This window comes from Papaver somniferum, chromosome 6, assembly GCF_003573695.1.
Source record: "Papaver somniferum cultivar HN1 chromosome 6, ASM357369v1, whole genome shotgun sequence".
NCBI lineage: Eukaryota > Viridiplantae > Streptophyta > Magnoliopsida > Ranunculales > Papaveraceae > Papaver > Papaver somniferum.
In genome coordinates this window covers 109,363,361-109,379,902 of record NC_039363.1, presented here as the reverse complement: position 1 = coordinate 109,379,902, position 16,542 = coordinate 109,363,361, and the positions used below count along the sequence as shown (strand labels likewise).

The 16,542-nt window shown below is 35.3% G+C and overlaps 3 long non-coding RNA genes across 6 annotated transcripts; 1 reads left to right on the top strand and 2 right to left on the bottom strand.

Moving 5' to 3' along the window:
• The first annotated feature begins 4,300 nt into the window (after nt 1-4,300).
• Nucleotides 4,301-8,850, top strand: LOC113286036. Of its 4 annotated transcripts, none has more exons than XR_003329070.1 (8): nt 4,301-4,402; nt 6,256-6,313; nt 6,610-6,700; nt 6,784-6,989; nt 7,073-7,840; nt 7,939-8,017; nt 8,104-8,372; nt 8,548-8,850. It is a non-coding gene; the product is annotated as an uncharacterized LOC113286036 (long non-coding RNA). The 4 variants fall into 4 exon arrangements; XR_003329069.1 differs by having other exon boundaries at nt 6,778-6,989; XR_003329068.1 differs by having other exon boundaries at nt 6,610-6,989; nt 8,117-8,372.
• Nucleotides 8,851-9,649: 799 nt separating this feature from the next.
• LOC113286034 lies at nt 9,650-11,662 on the bottom strand. The gene is made up of 5 exons (XR_003329065.1): nt 11,545-11,662; nt 11,037-11,091; nt 10,815-10,944; nt 10,496-10,613; nt 9,650-9,816 (listed from the first exon to the last, which is right to left on the bottom strand). It is a non-coding gene; the product is annotated as an uncharacterized LOC113286034 (long non-coding RNA).
• Nucleotides 11,663-11,689: 27 nt separating this feature from the next.
• LOC113286035 lies at nt 11,690-13,169 on the bottom strand. The gene is made up of 3 exons (XR_003329066.1): nt 12,957-13,169; nt 12,179-12,286; nt 11,690-11,812 (listed from the first exon to the last, which is right to left on the bottom strand). It is a non-coding gene; the product is annotated as an uncharacterized LOC113286035 (long non-coding RNA).
• Between the last annotated feature and the right edge of the window lie 3,373 nt (nt 13,170-16,542).

Here is a 16,542-nt window from a genome sequence, read left to right as displayed (position 1 = left end):
CTGAAGGTTCTTCCTTTGTCTTCCCACATCATCTTGAGGGGGGTAATAACAATGCCTAGTCATTTCCTTGTCACTCTGCCCACATCAACACTTACATCATCTTACAGCCTAGCGACAGCCTGTCTATTATTCACACCTGTTCTTCATCTATTAGTCATCTCTCTCAGTTCCTATTGGCGGTGTGTTCGGCCTGTAATAAAAAGACATCGTCTTTTTTGTTGTTTTCTATAATCAAGAATTGCTCTCTTTACTGAAAGTGTAATTGGGTCTGTAAAAACAAAAGCTTCTTTTCAACATTAATGGATTTCATTTTATCTGTTTCTACTATAGCTAACTCCTGCACCTAGAGTCAAAAGAGGAGGGCGTAAACATAACTGGACTTTGAGAGTGAGATACATGAATTATTACTAATCAAGCGAATAGAAAGAGATGAACTTCTCCAATTCATCACTTATCAAGCAATACTGTGAAGTCGTCCCTAATTATATTCTCCTTCCGTTATTGGTCTTTCTCTTAGTGTAATTTTGGCTTCCTGGGCACCTTGTTACCAATTTTATACTCTCTTCCAAAAAAAGGAAAAAAAAAAGAAAAAAGAGTGATTAGCAATCACAATACTAGATCTTATTTTGTGACATGATGAGTACATGACTATAATGTTAATTACGTTACGTCCTGCTATCCGTCATAAAAGCCTTTGTTGTACGTGTACGTTAGCTCGTTCAGAGTAAGCATATGCGTCGAACATTAGTGATGATTCTTCTGCCTTCGAAGTCAATTAATCGCTCATTGAGAGCTAGTTTGACAAGGAAGTTGCCTTCTTATGATAAAAGTACGTGGGTCTCATGGCCACGGAAGTATAGTAGGGGAGAATTGAAATACAAGAGTAGCTGTATAAGTTTCCACCGTTGGAATATCCAAGTCCTTCCAACAAATAGTATATCAACAATGACCTCTGCATTTCTCTCCATGCATGATTGAATCTGTCCTACAAATGATTAATTCAAGAGCGAAAGAAAGCTAACTCCATGAGTCTGATGGTTGTGATTCTTGTGAAACAACTATGCGCATGGTTGTGAATCGCCCAACACAACCTGCACCTATTTTTGTTTTTTTTTTGACTGGTCATTTTGGGAGCACTGTTGCACATTTACTGAATTCACATCACACGTCCATATCGACTCGTAGATCCCCATCCATGGATTAATTGTCTAGATTTTTAGATTGGGAGCCTTCATTTGTAACTTTATTCCCTTTTTTTCTACTTCTTGTGGATGTTTTCTGTAAATTCTTTCTCAAACTAACACGCTTCCCGTCCGATCAGGAAAAAAAAAAGATTAATCTTAAGCTCGTCATCAACATGTGATTAAATAACAGTGCCACCTTTGTCTCTTGAAAGACAAAAATAATCATGTGTAGGACCCAATCGACTGAAAAATCTTCCAGAAACAGTCCAAGAATAGATACAAATATTGCTACAGCAGATTCCAATTTTCTTTGGCTCATTATAAAACCGTGACATATCTTCTCCTATCTTCCGTGAGACCGACGTAACATCTGCATTAAACAAGAAAGCAACACCTAAAACTGAAACACTGATGCGAAAATTAATTCAGCTCCAATAAGATGTCAATCAGCTATAATTCCTTAGTGATTAAAATTTGACCATATATGAATACTAGCTTGTGTTGGGTGCAATAATAAAAAATAAGGGAAGATCAAATAAACAAAATTTATTAGGATCGGTTACCAGGACTAGTTAAATCAGTTACCAGGATCGGTTCCATATTCCCATGATATTGCTTGTGATCGGTCACACCAATTACCAGGACCGGTTACCAATTACAAGGATCGATTACACAAAACTCTGTGATCGGTCACACCAATTACTAGGATCAATCATACCATGTCATGGTGATTACTTAGGATCGGTTCCACCAATTAATAAAAACCAGTCATACCAAATTATAAGCCAAGCATTGTGATTAGTTATACCAAGATACATAACATAGTTGGTCATCCAAATATTTGCAATGAATATCCGGAACAATAATCCTAACGATTTCCCTTTCGATTCACGAAACAAGTTCATGAATGTACTTCCTTTAAACGAATGTAAAACATTGTTTCCTAGGAGAAAAAGCGGGATTCTAACAACCACACCCAATATTTCGTTCGGCAATCTGTATGGACTAACTCCAATATAATTCCAAGAAAATCAACTAGACAGTCAGGCTCAATTAAGGAAAAACATCCAAGAGATATATCTCAATTTCTCAATACAATCTTCAATCGAACAGATAGAAATTTGTAAGCCCGATTAATATGAGAAATAACTTGAACGGTATCAAAATCCAATGTTCAAGTGTCAATCAAATTCAATCAACAACCAAAGGTCGGATTTACCAATTGATTGAACTACGCACAACCTGAGATATTTCAATTATATAGAAAATATAATGCGGAAAAGAAATAACATAGACACCAAAAGTTTTGTTAACGAGGAAACCGCAAATGCATAAAAACCCCGGGACCTAGTCCAGATTTGAATACCACACTGTATTAAACCGCTACAGACACTAACCTACTACAAGTTAACTTCGGACTGGAATGTAGTTGAGCCCTAACCAAGTCTCACACCGATTAAGGTACAGTCGCGTTCCTTACGCCTCTGAATCCCAGCAGGACTCTACGCACTTGATTCCCTTAGATGATCTCACCCACAACTAAGATTTTCTACGACCCAAAATCGAAGACTTGATAAACAAATCTGTCTCACACAGATAAGTTTATTCTGATTGATAAATATGTCTCCCACAGAAATACCTACGAAGTTTTTGTTCCGTCTTTTGATAAATCAAGGTGAACAGGAACCAATTGATAATACAGTCTTATATTCGCGAAGAACGGCCTAGGAATATCAATCATCTCACAATAACTTAACTATATGGTAGTAGAACAAGTTATTGTGGAATCACAAAGAATGAGACGAACAGCTTTGTGATTACTTTTTATATCTTACCTATCGAAGATAAATCTCGAGCAAATCTTATAGAATATAGTACTCAATACGATAGAACAAGTAAGATCAGAACACGTAACTACAGAGAAAATAGTTGGGTATGGCTTCAGAATCCCAATGAAGTCTTTAAGTCGTTAACCTATAATAGTTTTAGGAAAAACCTAGGTTAAAGGAGAATCGACTCTAGTCGCAACTAGTATCACACAGGAGGTGTGGGGATTAGGTTTCCTAGTTGATAGAGTTCTCCCTTATATAGTCTTCAAATCAGGGTTTGATAACTTTGAAACAAAACAATCAATATTCACCGTTAGATGAAAACCTGATTTCAAATTCAAGCTAAGTTTGCTTAAAACCAAATAAATATCTCTCCATTGTTAGATGGTCTTATCTTGTATACACACAAATGAAATATACCTTCATTTAGATATGGGTAACCGTACCTAAATGTGTATATTGAGTGGCTTAATAACAGTTAACTGAAGTTATCCATATGAACACTTTTCTATTAACCTCATTCATCTAACACTTCCAGATCAAATGAATCTAATTATGTTACTCATAGAGTTGTTCAATTGTTTATATTTTCATAGAAGTATACAAGACACAATTGAAACAAAATCGGATTTGATTCAAGAGAATCAATTCATGAACATTAAGCCACGGTTTTCTAAGATTGCATTCCTTAGTATATATATGTATTTTTTCATGAGTATGAAATCATACTCAACCGATTTTAGAACATAAACCAACTTAGTTTGAAAATGGGTACGCAAACTTAAATTCCGGGCATTTGTCTTGTCCGAAAGTTTTCAAACGGGTATACATACTGTCGTACCCGACCGCAACTCAGGTGAAGCCGTTTGCAAACGGGTATGCAAACTTGGTTCCCGTACCTGAATCACACTACAAATATGCATATTGTACTATATCTAGACAATGGTTATTTGTTCTAAACTCCCATTTCAATCATTTAAACATCCTTAGAAGACGACAATAGCCACTACACCAAATATGGGGTTTAGCAACTCAGATTCGCAACGGAAAGGTATCTGTTGCGAATTTTCAGTTGCGAATTTATGTTGCTAAAAATTAGCAACTTGTTAAATTTGTTGCTAATTTCGCAACGGTTGCCTCAGTTGCCATTCGCAACTTTTTTGTTTTAGGCGTGTGAAATACCCGTGTGAGAAAAACACCTGCAAACACTTTTTTCCCAAACATGCAAATTTTGCGTGTGCACTCACCTTATCCTTGGAGAAAATATCCCAGTTCGATTCATAACCACTCGTCCTCTCCTCTCTCACTCTCTTTCTCCTGAAGAACTGCTGAAGAAAAATACTCTCCCGCCATTGAATCTTTCCCGCCGTTAAAATCAGAGGAAGCTAGGTATGGATGACGATTAGTGTTTGCTATTTAGGGTTTAAATCGATTGATGATGCTTTTTCTGTTAGTGTTTGATAGTTAGGGTTTGGTAGATTGGGTTTGGTAGTTAGGGTTTTGTATCTTTTTGTTCAAATCGATTAGTGATGTATTTTTTTATGTATTTTGGTAGATTTATACTTAGGGTTTTATGTATTTTGCTTAAATCGATTAGTGGTGTATCTTGTTTGTGTATTTTTGGTAGATTGATACTTAGGGTTTTCTGGATTTTGTTTGTTAAGCGTAGGATTAAGTTTGAATTGGTTTGGAATTGAGCTTTTCAGGTAAGAACTGAACCCCTAACAATTTCAGGTGGATTATCGATAGGTGAGTAAGAATACTATAAGTTTTAAATTCCATAACTCTAGGTCAAAAGAAAATGGTACTCAACTGCTTGATGAAATTTCTGAATGATAGGGTGTTATGATGAACTGTTTTGGTAGCAGCCTAATCTTCTTAGAAATAGAATTTAGCTGCAGGTTCCTTCTAGAGATGTAAGCCCTCTGAACGATGATTCGGAAGTGATAAAAGGTGTCTCAAATCCGATAATTAGATTATTAATTGTGCCTGTCTTGATTCATTTGGGATAGAAATATGGGTTTTGATATACAATGAATGCTTAGTTGGGGGTGCTTTCTCTTGCTTCTTATTTTTATGGTTGGTTTCCATTTGGATTGAACATTTTTGGATTGCTTTAGTTGTTCAATGTTTTTACCTGATATGGAGTGGTACTGCGTTGAAGTTGCATTGCATATAAAGATTAGCGGAGAATTTGATGGTTTATGCGAATCTGAATTTACAATTTAGCTAATTCAGTAGTCTTTGTACTTAGCAATGAATCAGCTCCTTCCTTTCGTTGTTTAGGTTTAATTTGACAATCCTTTTACCAAAATAGTGTATTAAAGTGGATGTAGCATTGGTGAAACTATACTGATCAAATCTGTAAGATCTACAAATAGGGTAGGTCGTGTTTACTAGTTTTATTAGCTCTAGTTTCGACTTCCAAGTGTGATTTTGTCACAAGATGATAAGTTATGTGCTCCTAATATGGATCTGCACCTTTGGCGGAGGAATTTCAGAGCATTTGACCTGACTATAATTTCTCTAAGTGACAAGTGCCATTTTTTTTATTCATGAATCTATTAGCCCTTCTTAATTTACCTCAATCTGTATTCTTGAATTACTAGTTAATTTGTAATCTTGTGATTCTTAGAATTTACGATTTGCAAGTTCTGATATATTGCATATTGTTAGTTTGAAGGGCTTTTATAGTGTTCTATTGATTTTAGTAATGGATTCATGGTTTGAAGTAAAAATTAGGAGAGAATTAATTGACACTGTTTTTGTGTAATGGTGGTTGATAAATGCGAAAGATTAGGTGTGCGAATCATTTCCAAAAAATCTTCTTGTGTTGGAATATGAATCTTTATGGGTTCTGATATACTTTGAATGCTTGCTGCAGGAGCTTAGTTCTTAGGGTTGATTTCAGTTTAGATTGAACATTGTTGAATTGTTTTAGCTGTTAAATATGTTTTACCTAACAGTGTTGAAGTTGTATGACAGATTAGTTGTGACTGAATTTAGGAGTAGTCTTTGTATTTGTGCAAAATTTCTGAACTATGGTCAGTATAGGTTCGCTGTATGTAGGTTGTGTCTTGTTGTAGTAATGATATACTAAAGGCCATCAGTGGTGGATTATAATTTACTTATCTTTGAATTGAGGATCTTATTGTGCAGTTCGATTTTTTTGACATTGGTACTATTTTGTCATATATTTCCATTGAGCTGTGTTTCATTATGATTGTTCCTTTTGGGTTCAGGTGAACAGGCAACTGTGGAGGACGGGGTCGAGAAAGGTGAATGCTATCTTTGGATTGAGTGAGTGTTTCTGAAAATCCAAAGGATAATAGGAAATGTAGTCTCAGATGTTTTGGGTTTTCTTGCTACAGTGAATTCTGAGATTGTATCTTTCATAAGTTATGAACTTAAATATCTTTTTCTGTTGAGTTCATGACGCATCAAAACCTATTTTCCATGTGAAATTTTGTAAACAGAGACCATGTTTAAATAATGTATAATCTTGTGTTAATCTTGTTTCACAGTGTAATACATCTATAAAGTTTTGTTGATTCGATGCTTACTCATGAATGAAAATAAACTTATAATTACTGCAGGCAGTGGTGGAGCCAGAGATTAAGATTAAGGGGGGCTAAAAAAAAGTTTTATAATTATGTTGGACTGAGTGGGCTAAATACCAAACACAAGGTGGGCTAAATGCAGAAAATAACATGAATTTTAGAGGGTTTCTATGCAATTATTAGAATTTAGGGGGGGGGGGCTAGAACCAGGGTTAGTCAACCCTTGGCTCCACCCCTGACTGCAGGTTATTATGGCAGCGGTGGAGGTAGATGAAAATGGACTTCCGATGTCGAGGAATTCAACTAAACTTGGCCACCTGAAGGGCGCGTTGGTTCGCACTCATGTCCCTATCTTCTACAACACCTGGAAGGAGGTACCAGAAACTTACAAAGAAGATGTCTGGAATGAACTACAGGTACAAACTTACCTCAATTCTATTTATGTTCATACTTATGTTAACTGTATTTGAATGTAAGCGAGATACTGTGTTTTTTTCAGATATCGTTTCTGTTTCCTGATACTTGTAAAGCAACTGTGGTAAAGGGGATGCTGATCCATGGAGGAGAAGTAAGTGGGAGTTACGAAGAGTATATTATGATCCATATCCCACTTATGAAGCAAGGACCTCAGTACTACTCTAAATGTAAGTGATGAAGACCGGAAAACATGCTGTCGTAACGAGGAAGGTCGAATTGTTTTTTTGGAGATGTAACCTCAGTACTCAGCCATCATCTTTTGCGTATATCAACGATAAACATATATGCCTTTTACTTTTTATGCTAATGTTCGGACGGCTTTTTACTTTTTTATTTTTTTGCTAATTTTCACACTTGTGCATCTGTGCATAAGAAGACTATGATGTAGTATGCGGCAGATTCTTATGCAACTATGCACAAGGAAGTACTTTACTTTTAACTGAAAGAAACTTGGTACGTAATATATATATATATGTGTGTGTGTGTGTGTGAATGACTTTTACTTCTTGCATTTGTGTGGTTCCGGTATATGTATGTGAATGACTTTTACTTCTTGCATTTGTGTGGTTCCGGTATATGTATATGTTTGTAGTTGTGCAGGAGTATAAGGTCAACTGAAGCCAGTAGCCACCCCGGGGAATACCAATCCCTGGTAAGTTCATTTGATTATGCTCGGAGCCCATTTTTGCTGAAATTTGTTGATATTAACCTTTGGATTTCACTTTCTTGCGAGGTATTACACTCACTGATATTTTTGCTGCCGGATTATGACGTTGACGACCTTTCTCTGGTAAGCAATATACCTTTTCGCTCTTTTACGGATATCTGAAATTGGTGCCGGCCCAACATACCTTTCGCTCTTGTATTGATTTGAGCTGTTTTTTTCAGTCTAAAGGTCCAATCAATCAAAGTGGTTATGAAGCTGCAGTTAGGAATGGTGAAATGAAGTTGTGTGTGCTTGTTGTTGGTAATGTGGTGATGTGAATCTTAGCTGAATCTTAGTTGTTAATACTGTGCAGTGGTTGCTTTTGATACTGAGAAGATGATTTGCAGGTTGGTATTGCAGGTGCAGTTGGATACAAAGAAGCTAGTGGTGCTGGTCAAGATGAAGTTGCAGCTGCAGGTGGACTGGTTGGCCTGAGATGCAGTAGCAAGTTGTAGGGACTGAGCTGTTGAGTGGAATTGGGGTTGTGTTTGAAATGCAGTTAGGAGATTAAGATTGAAAGTCATGAGCACATGGTGTCTGAGGCTGTGGTGCTGAGAAGATGATTACAGGTGGTCAACAAAATGAATGGAAACTTAGTCCAGTGGAGCTAGTTAAGGTACGCAGAGAACCCTTGTGATTTTTTTCCTAATTTTCCTGTCTGACATACATCGATGGAGTCTTGGAGATTATTGACAAAGAATACAAGAGTTGTTACAACATGGACATAGATTGTTCCAATACAAGTGTTGATTGTTGAGCAAAAATTTTACATGTTACTTTTTTGCTTGCAGGTATGCGAGAACCATCCTTAGGGAGTAAGATTTAAAGATACTAAGGATACTCACAAGTGTATAGAGCTAATGAATGGAAGATGGTAATTACTGCAACACTTTTGTGTCCAAAATTCTTTTTATCATCATAGTTGTTAAAGTTCGAGACTAAACTAAGTTAGTCTTATTGAAATCAAGAGTAACTCATATGTATACCATGTGCAGATGAACATATAGTTGTTTCCTTCTCTTCTTTTGTAATTTTCTTAAATGTTGTACGTATGTATGATTGGACATATCAATGTCAATATAAGCAATAGTGCATTTGAGTTTTTGCAGAATATGATTGCTCTTCTACTGTTTGTAAAATATGATTGAATGGATTGAATCTCTGGGTCATGGGTAGTTGCAGGATAAAAGAATGGGGGGAAATTTTTTGACCATGTCAACAAAGAGCAACCTGTTGCAAACAATTGGCAACAGATGAAAACTGTGCTCAATTTGTACAAAGCCGGTTTGCGTTGACTTAGTCAAATATTTTCGCAACTGTAGAAACAATTTGCAACCGCTTTTTCTGTTGCTAATTTTTTACCGCGGACTTTTTAGGTCAGTAACCGTTGACTCTCAAGATTTAGCAACAAACAGTAAAAAATTAGCAACTGCCTTGTAGCTCAGTACACCAAAAACCTCCGATTTGGGACGGATACGCGTTCCAATGAGTTTCACCAACGCTCCTATGGAAATATGGCTAGCAAATTATTCTGCAACGCAAAAATCGGTTGGGAAATTAATTTGTCCACGCATAAAAACGTTGGTTATTCTGTTTACCAACGTTTGTTGAGCAACGGATTGTTTAATTTGTGCAACGGTTACAATAATTTAGGCGACGTATTACTCTATTTGTAGCAACACTTATATACGTTGCAAAAACCATTTACAGGTTAAAAAAAAATTCCTACGACAATTCCAAGTAAAGAAAATAAATTCCGGCATATTTCTGCACCTTCAATTCTGTATTAATAAACCCATGTTGCAATCAATTCTGATCTTTATAATAGCCTCACAACATTTTTTCCACACATTAATTACATACACAATAAATTCGATAATGATTATTCCAAAAACATTAAAAAAAATACTATGAAGCTACTCCAAGAGAAACTGGATCACCTTAGCTCACCTAAACTGGTATTAAGTGCTGCTCTTCCATGACCTCCTCTTGACAAAGCTGTAGTAGTAGAAGTAATAGCTGATCCCGTTGAACCTAGGTCGCGATCACACCTCTAGGTCCTGGTTTCAGCATATTGTCAAAATAAAGTATACAGTAAGTCAATGTCTCAAAGCAACTTTCCTATATACAACTTACATTACCTGAATTGTCTTATTTGATGTGTGAATGGTCCTATTCAATTCATCCATTCATACAACTATGAAACAAATAGAAGTAAGGACAATTCAGATACACATCTTAGCAAGCCATGTCCCCATGACCACACTTCAGATGTTGCACCATTATATCCATTTTTAGCAAGAATATGAGAGATATGTTTACTATATCCATTTTTAGCAAAGAACCCTAACAAAGTAATCAACCATCTATTATATACCAACACACGTACAGATCTAATGAGTCATTTTTAGCAAGACTACCATATTGTTCTTGTTGTTGTTATTGTCCTAGTAAAAAATTATCCGAGACTTTGTTCCTTCGAACTTCCAAGACAATTAGATATTCGCTAATTGCTATGTGTCACCATATGGACTTAAAATTTCTAGTAGATAAGTGTTAGGATGCATTACAGTGTGTTATGGAAATGCATTACCTATTTGACTACTTTTTTCTTCTAAGTTGAAGCAGTGGAAACATTTAAATCAGCATAATGGAGTTGACAAGGTTCATAACAGTCACACATACAAGTAATAAATGAGTCGCATAATAACGGAAGTTTAGTACCAGAGTATATGATACCTCTATCGTGTCGAATGGGTATCCCGAAAGCGCGGAAATATAAGCCATCCAATTGCTTCCCGTAGCATTATCTCAGGCGCCTCATCATCACAGGCTTCTCTTCCTTTGGCTCCTTCATCTGCAAAGATTTTAGGTAACAATTATTAAAAGTTGCATCGTCATAATTTAGTTAGTTCTGTTCACTAGCGATTACAAGTCCCACAATCCAAAGACAACATACTCAGTGGAATATCCTAAACGCTCGAACAAAGGTGCTATACCCAGCAATCTAAGGAACAGCATATAAACAAACCAATCTCTGCAACAACAAAAAACTGACCTGCCTAAGAAAGACGTGTCCAATGGCTGAGTCGATGTACTAGTTAACAGGCTGACCAAAAGAAATCATGTATCCATCTTTAAACTTCATTTACTTTGCACGAGCTTCCGCAAGTTCCATACAAAATAACCTGTTTAATCATTACAATGTTGAAGCTTAATATCATATCAAATAGACCAGAGGGAAAAGACTGGATATAAGGAAAAATAACAGTAGTTGTACCTTGAAACCCTTGGTACCAGTTTTCATGACAAATCTCAAAACACCATAGCAGGCCCTAAACATAGAAACTTCATTAGCGACATACAATGATCATTTATAGTTCATAAATTAGACAGCTGCAATACGTTCCCTGGTCCGCAAAGACAGAGCAAGCAGACACTAGTATCAGGATTGATTTCTATATACAATGCCATGATTCCTTATAGACCAACACTGTTCTCAGAATATGATATTACTTATAAGCACCATTATTATTTCATTATCATACTAAACAGATAACTAATCAAATTCCACGTTTTAACATGGTTAAAATGAGAGTTTCTAAACAGAAGTATAACGATTTCCACAAGAAATCCTTTTTCAGTCCACAATATTAACAATACTTTGATATGCTCAATAGTTGCTGCAGCAAGGATGGATATTAAGTCTTCACACCATCTCATTACTATAGGCAAAAGTACATCTTAACGACCACAAGTAATAAAATTATAAAGAAATGGACACTTACTAGGTGATTCTGGAAGTAGAAATTATCAGCAATGTAAAACTCTGCTAGCACCTGAAAAAATACATTTCAACTTAGTAGTTCAAGTAAAAAATCTCAAACTAACTCGTTGAAAGCAGAACCGCTTAGTAACAAATGCCACATAACTGGGATTGTTGAGTGTGAAGCCGCTTACGCCGTATGAAGCCTCTAAAAACAATCGGAACATACTTTAGATGTCTAACCAGCAGACATGTAGTTTGATTTTACTATTGATGATATGATCAATTGTCTGGCAAAGAATCAAAAAATCACCAGTTAATAAGATTAAGTTCCCCTGAGCATCATATACATAAAAAATATCATGTCAGGAAAGTAATCTGACATGCATTGAGAATTTAAATGATAAATTCTACGACAGGAGTCACATGATGAATACTAGTAAGCAGCAGGAACTATAATTCCAGTGAAACCATCCTACAAAATATACCACAAACATATCGATTAAAAGTCACTGGCTAGCGAAAATAGTAATTTAGTAACGAAAAGCATGAAATATGAATGAAATACATGAACCAACTACAAAGTTTCAGAGCACAAACTACAATTAAGCAAACATCAGAAATATAGTAAAGAAACTATAGTTAAGCCAGCAAACCTCTCTTTGCGAGGAACGGATACAAGAGAAACAGACAACATACAACATATAGAGTGCGATTACCCGACCTTTCAAGTCCCTAGGAATCAGAATTGTAATCTACAAAACCTGCATCAAAACACAAGCCATACTTTTAATTTGTTACCTCGCACCAACATAGACAACAACAATAACTATAAAGGGTTATCCCCACTATCTTCCTCAATACAGCAAAAGCTCAAACTTTCAAAGACACAATTTTTCACAAATTAAATCTAAAAAAGCTTCAACAAAACAAACAAAAAAAACGTACCACATCAGTGTAATCATTCTTCCAATTCTATCGATAAACTACATTCTAAACCATCTCATAATTTGAAATTATGACTACAGCTCAAAAAACCCAATTATCCGATAATGTCAAACATTCCAAATTCAGCAAAATTCCAAAATATGGGTTTTCATTCTAAGATTATTACCAATACCCAAACTCATATCCTAAGAATAACCAAAGGACCATTCTTCTCATAATCAGTAAGGTATCATTAAGAGATACTAAAACAACCAGATTAACCCAACACCACCCAACGAATAAATTTCTAAGCGACTAAATCCTATTAAGTTAAACCAACAACACCCAAATGATTAACCAATATGATTCTGCATACTTACAAATTCCACAATAAAACCTTTACAGTCAATTAAACCATTGAAATATAGAGTAATCAAAATCAAAACTCAAATTCAAAGCAATCAAGAGAATAGTTTCTTAGGGTTTATAAAGCAGAAAATCACATACATAGAGTTTGAAACAAAATTCGGGTTATCGAAGATTGAGATTGATTTCATAAGGATGGGTTTTGATTTGTGAGATGAGTTAAAGAGATTCCACAAATCAGATTCAATTAAAACCTAAATCTGAAAAAATAAGAAATTGAACAGCTTAAACCCATCTCACAAATCAGATTCGTTTAAGAGATCTCACAAACTGAGTTCAATTTCAGAAATATGGCTTTCGATTTTTAGGAATCTAGTGAAGTTTCAAGAGATGTTGGTTTAGGGATCCAGTGAAGAGAAAGATATTTTTTTCTTTTTTCTTTTGAGAGTCGGGATAAGAAAGTAGAAATTACTAAAAGAAAGAGGTAGGTTAATAATAATAAAAGGTATTTTTATAGACATTTACGACCTCAAACATTTTATTTATTTACGAGCGTGTCCTTTTAATTTTTTTATATCGATTATCTACTATTTGACCAACGTATTTAGTATATGTGCAACGGAAAATGGTTTCCAACGTGAATATGCATTGGACACCCTAAAACTAAAAAGTTGGAAAACCTGAATATGGTGTAGTGGTTGTTGCAAACAATTTTCGTCGCAGCTGGGCTCAGCTGTTGCGAAAACAGTTGCGAATCAAATTTTCGCAACGCCCCCTTCGCAACAGCGGAAGCCAGTTGCGAAAGACCATTTTTGGTGTAGTGAGCTGTCTCACACAAACTATTAGCTTATAAGAAATTTTCAAGTTATCGAATGATCAATACGAAACATTCCGAGTCTACATCAAATGATTTTCTCACACAAATCATGTAAGATGTTTCAAGGCAATTTTCACATGATCATCTTTTGACTCATTGTTTAGTTTCCAACAAATAAATCGTTTCCAACTAAACTCGTCAAGAATAATGATGAACGTAGTTAAAGCAAAAAGATTTCCAACACATATTTCGAGAAATATATAAGTGAGTTAAACTCATCTCAAAATATCAATTGTGTATAATGTAAAGTCTATACAGCTATACGACTTGAGATAGAATAAAATAAACTTCTGAGTGATAGATAAGTTTTGGTCTCCACATACCTTTTGTTGATGAAGTTCCTCCAAGATCTCCTCAGTAGATCTTCGTCTTCAGTCGATGAACGCCTTGAAGTCTAAAGCTCAACTACACATTCTATCATAATCCGAGACATAGCTATAAGTAGACTAGAAATCAATACTTATAGTTTTGATCACCCAAACTTGACAAACAGGCTTGAGATAGCAACGCTTGCGAGTTCGACCGATCAGTTCTCTAACAATCTCCTCCTTTGTCAATTTTAGTGACAAAACTATCAATACATATGGGTTACAAAATAAATAAACTTTGTAGCTTCTCATCCAACATGCTTGGTTTCCTTGGTTCTTCAACATTCCTTAAATTCTTCGTCACTCCAAGTACTCCAATGATTCTGAACGTGTTCAACTCAGTATCATTGTTGTTGAAGATCCGTAGCCATAACAATAAGAAAACACACGTTCTCAATTATTGTTATATAGTGTTATTACACAACATCAAAGTTCAATTGTATCACAACTTTGACAATAATACTATGGTGATATGTATCACTCCCCCTTACATAATGATCCGTAAACCATATGTATATAGTGTGAACTACAAAATAATTCTCCCCTTTTTGTCAATATAAATTGGCATAGGTACGAAAATTAACGGGATCATAATAAAATTTTCATAGAGACACTTCATGACTAAAAGAGAACATATCAACTTTGTTTCGATGATTTCACGTAGTCGAAACTTAGTGTACTCATCAAGGAGTTTATAAACATACAAGAAAACTCCTACGATATTCCACAGCCGCACTCCCCATAAACATTTGGCAATTAAGCACAAGTTCAATTAAGAAATTTCCCTCATTAAATGTCATTCCCGAAAGAACAACAATAGCGACCTTACTTTTACGATAAAATAAGGATTTCTTCGGACATTTACAATAAAAGAAAATAACATTTAATTCATAATCTTAGACTTCATCTATTTCTTCATACATTTATGCAACTCTATCGAAGATTGATTCACCAACATGTTTCACCCGTTGAATGGTTGATATGTTGTGTTCCTGACTTAGCGCGCCAACCTTCCGATTTACAATACGAATATGTTGTCTAAGTTTCGTATATTCTGAGATTAGCTTTTTCTTGTTTCTAATCATGACTTTCTTCTTTTCGATCATCTTGAACTGACCATCGATGAGCTGATTTAATTACAACTAGAGGTTAGCAATTTCAACCTTAGAACCATTCTGAGCATGAGTCAGATCCTTAAATGAATCAACAATCCAGGAATTATGTTTTTTCTTAAAGAAATCATTTTCAGCATTGTTTCATGGAAGGAACTTCCTTCCTTTGAGTCATCTTCATCAAAAACGATTGTTTCATGAGGTTCTTTTGATATTTCCATTCTTTTGCAGCGATGAAAACTATAACTCAACTAATTATTCTTTCAACCAAAGGTCTATGAACAATAAGAATTATCTACCTCCTTTTATAAGGAAACCCTAAGATTTATCTCTCCTAAGTTAGGATACGTGAACCGGTTACAGTCCGGACCAAGAGAAGATTACCGGGTTGACAGCGAAAACAAAGACTAGTTTCCTCTTCTTATAACAATAGGTTCTCAGCTCAACAAAAATAGTGTTCTAGATACACTGCAAATTAGAGAACTTGGAATAGCACTGTTGTAAAAGGAATTATTACAACAAAACGGAAAATATTCTCCTATTGTAATACTAAATCCTTTTTCAAATAGATGCAACAAAAAAATAGTCAAACAAGAATCACACTTGAGAAATCTCGATATCAGATCAAACTCTAATAAGTGTATAGTCCTTTAAACTCTCAAGTTAGTTTCAAGGACACATCTGTCGAGGTTAATTAACAGAGTGAGACAGAGTCTCACCCCTAGTATTAAACAGAGATACTTCGAGATCGATTTTCTTGTGCCTTTGACTATGTTTTCTCTCATTTCTTCTGTCACATTTTTTGTGAGATTTTGATCTAATTTCCTTTGTTACAAGGAGTTTCAAAAACTCCTCTTTAATTGAATGTTTCCCTGAAGAAAGGTTTCCTCGAGGAGCAAGAAGAGGACCTCTTGAGATTCGTTTCAGAGAATCAGAATCACTTGGATTTCATTTTCTAAACTTAGATCTCTCGGAATTACTTTCATTATCAGTAGATAAGACGATATTCTTAGTGTTGTTAGACACTTTATTATGAAGGTTTTTGTGCTTATGGAACTTTCGTGAAGAATCGCCCATATTATTTCTTCCATAAGTTTTCTGGTTTTCTGCACAGTTAAAATCTATTACAGTCAGATTTTTTACTTCTTTAATTACAAAGTTAATCAGTTTCTAAACGTCAACATTCTGTTTCTTTCTAGAATAACAATTCAGAGCAATATGATTTTTCCTTCCACAATGCGAGCAGATTCGTGGAAAAGAAACTTTTGTTGTATTGTCTCTACTAGTAGCTTCTTTAGATGCTTGCAGACAGCGTAAACATTTCTTACCAGAAATCTTCTCGGAAGCTTTCTCAATGCTAGGTAATGTCA